Genomic DNA, 3,943 nt, shown 5'->3' on the forward strand with positions numbered 1-3,943 from the left:
CATGGCTGCAGTCATCATCTGCAGTGATTTTGGAGCCCAAGAAAATGAAATCTGACACTGTTTCCATTTAACTAAAAAAAATATTAACTGAGCATAAAATTTGTATTAGATGTGAGAAATGCTGGGATAAAATGATCACAAGATCTCTGTCCTCATGAGAGTTAACTAGAATGAAAGGTGAGCTGAGGAGTGGAGTTAAAAGACAGTAGATTTATGGAAGCTATGTCACAATGAGGAACAAACCAGAGGTGAGAATTGGTCAAAAGAAAGGGAAGACTTGGCTATTAACCATTCTAAGACTTACAGGAAAGAGAGGAAATGATTGCTTGATGGAAAGGTAATATCTGAGGGAAAACTTTCAGTTTATATTTGTTGAATTGTTTGCTTTTTTAAATGGAAAGACAAGCATATTTCTTGGCTGAGGGAAATATCCAGAGGGAAAGCAGAAAACAGAGGGCAAGAACAAATTGGGGACTTGAGATCAAGAACACAAGAGGATCATCAGCCTTGAAACAGGGCCCCTTTCAAGCAGAATGGAGAGAGGACACAAGGAGAATGTTAGTTAAACTTTGAGACAAAGAAAAGAGAAATCCAGAGAGTTCACACTGGATGTATGGCATCTAGCTACTCTGAAAAGCAGAAAGGGCAAGGATCAGGCGTGGGTTTGAAGAAACCTCCACAAGGGACAGTCACTGAGCCACGGCCTCACGGTCACAGAGATGGGAGAGGTCAGGTTGTGAAGTGGATCAAGTGGGTACATAAATTATAGCTTGAAAATTTAAAAAAAAAAAGAGTGTAAGAAATGTGCATTTCATAGATACACTTGAAATAGTTATATTCTAGATTCCAAACAGTGAGAAAATACAGATCTGCCAGTTGACTTATTGAAATGGAAATACCCTTCCTGAAGCCAGTGAACAAAATCAAAACATGATTAAGTGGTTGGCATTGGCCATGGGTGGCAATCACAGAGTACAGGCTCCAGAGAACAAATTGGCTTCTCTTAAATGTCGGGTTATAATCAAGCGGGAAGTGGACTGTGGTGCAATGTAGCCCTAGAACAAACAGGCTTCACTTGGTGGGGAGTGTTGGTGGAAGGGAGCCCCTCCAGCTTGGCCAGCTTACAATTCTTTCCTGCAGAAAAGGAATTCCCTCTCTTCCTCTTCTTTCTGTGTAACCTCAAGCAGTTCAAATTTGGATATCTTATTTGTGTGTCAGAATGATGCTGAACCCTCAGATATGGGCATAAATGTTTAGGGGGCATTTTTTGCCAGGTCCTGGCTCAGTGCTACTCACTTTTTTCTCAACAGGTGAATGGGGAGCTGAGGGGGTTGTTCCTTGGGGCTCACCTTGTAATTGGTAGGGTCCCTGTGCACTGTCCTTCCTTTTATGAGGTAGGCTTAAGTTTCTCCTCTCCCTCTTCTGTCTCTGAAATTGATTGGCTCAATAAGCCAGGGCTGGCTTTTCAGAATCCACCATCTTCAGTTGGAAGAAGAGAACACAGGAAACCATAATAAGGTCTCCAGGACTAAGCTGTAGCCTTCAGCTGTCGGGTGTCAGCAGAGAGCTGTATCTTGATTGATTGTGGGGAGAGGGGTCATTTGATTTCCCATTTGGCTACTGTTTCTTGCATCTTTCTCTCTTTGTTGGGAATTGTGTGGAAAGAAGTGGAGTAAGGGATAGTTGTCACTGGGTCTGATGAGAAGGTTGAGAAGAGAGAAGTGGCCCTATCTTTCTGAGGTCAGGAGTTGAAGGAAAGCACTTTCTGGAGAGACTGCCATTAGTACAGAGGGAAGCAGAACAGAAAGTGAAAAGAGAAAGAGACAGCTCTTCAAGGACACTGTTTTGAATGTCTGTTCTTACTGTGCTTGAATGTAGACAAATTCCTGGATTTTCCATTACATAAGCATGTTCCTACTTTGTTTTTTATTTCTTTCCGTAATTTGAGTTGGCTTTCTGTCACTTATCTGGAGAGTCCTGAATAAAACAGGAGGTGATTAGTGAGGCTGAATCTAGGCATGTTCAGGACCCCTACTGCAACACGACTTTCTAAAATCATCAGAAGTTCACTCGCATGAGTACACAAGCCCTTTTTCTTTACATGAACATAGACATTAACTTAAAAATAAACTAGAACTTTCTGAAAAGGACAGCTCTAGTGCACGGGAGCTAGTGCTTGAAGAAATGGATGGAATCCCTTCCCCTGTTGAGCTTTTGAGAATAAGCATAGGCACTCCGGGGGTGGTTTAAATGCTATCCTGTCTAGAAGCAGAAGGGAGAATGGAGGAGGTCATCCCATCCCAGCAGTGCAGCTGTTTCACACTGCTTCGTCAGAAACAAGGAGGGCTAGTATAGACCACGTTGAGGGTAAACTGCTACTGACCACCTCCTGTGCTCCCATTTTTATTCTTCCCTCTGAGTTTTAAATTCAGATACAATAAAAACCCAAGGCAAGAAACACAAATACCATATGATATTACTTAAGTGTGGAATCTAAAATATGACACAAATGATGGCTCAGATGGTAAAGAATCCACCTGCAATGCAAGAGACCTGGGTTTGATCCCTGGGTTGGGAAGATCCCCTGGAGGAGGGCATGGCAACCCACTCCAGTATTCTTGTCTGGAGAATCCCTGTGGACAGAGGAACCTGGCAGGCTACAGTCCATGGGGTCGCACAGAGTCAGACATGACTGAGCAACTAAGCACATGCAAGCACAAACTAGAAACAGACTCACAGACACAGAGAATAGACTTGTGGTTGTCAAGGAGTGGGGAGTTTGAATGGTAATTTGGGACCAGCAGATGCAACTATTATACACAGAATAGATAAACAACAAGGTCCTATTTTATGGCACAAGGAACTATATGTTTTTTTCAATATCCTGTGATAAACCATAGTGAGAAAGAATATATGTATAACTGAATCATTTTGCTGTATGTCAGAAATTAACTAAACATTGTAAATCAACTGTAATTCAATAAAAACACCTCCTGAACCCCCCATAAACCCAAGGCAAAATACTTATTGAGCACTTAAAATAGGTCAGCTATGTTACACTTTTAGAACTACAATGGGTTTGGGAGTTTATGGGCTTTCTAGGGGCTCAGATAGTAAAGAATCTGCCTGTAATGTGGGAAACCCGGGTTTTATCCCTGGGTTGGGAAGATCCCCTGGAAAGGAATGGCAACCCACTCCCTTATTCTTGCCTGGAGAATTCCATGGACAAAGGGGCCTGACAGACTGCAGACCATGGGATCGCAAAGAGTTGGACATGACTGAGAGACTTTCACACTGAGAGTTTATCTATTCCAGTGTCCTTCATTTATTTATTTATTTATTTAAATTTTATTTTATTTTTAAACTTTACAATATTGTATTAGTTTTGCCAAACATCAAAATGAATCCGCCACAGGTATACCCATGCTCCCCATCCTGAACCCTCCTCCCTCCTCCCTCCCCATACCCTCCCTCTGGGTCATCCCAGTGCACCGGCCCCAAACATCCAGTATCATGCATCGAACCTGGACTGGCGACTCGTTTCATACATGATATTATACATGTTTCAATGCCATTCTCCCAAATCTCCCCACCCTCTCCCTCTCCCACAGAGTCCATAAGACTGATCTATACTTCAGTGTCTCTTTTGCTGTCTCGTACACAGGGTTATTGTTACCATCTTTCTAAATTCCATATATATGTGTTAGTATACTGTATTGGTGTTTTTCTTTCTGGCTTACTTCACTGTGTATAATAGGTTCCAGTTTCATCCACCTCATTAGAACTGATTCAAATGTATTCTTTTTAATGGCTGAGTAATACTCCATTGTGTATATGTACCACAGCTTTCTTATCCATTCATCTGCTGATGGGCATCTAGGTTGCTTCCATGGGACCTAATTAAACTTAAAAGCTTCTGCACAACAAAGGAAACTATTAGCAA

Source organism: Bos indicus x Bos taurus, chromosome 6, assembly GCF_003369695.1.
Source record: "Bos indicus x Bos taurus breed Angus x Brahman F1 hybrid chromosome 6, Bos_hybrid_MaternalHap_v2.0, whole genome shotgun sequence".
Taxonomy (NCBI): Eukaryota; Metazoa; Chordata; class Mammalia; order Artiodactyla; family Bovidae; genus Bos; species Bos indicus x Bos taurus.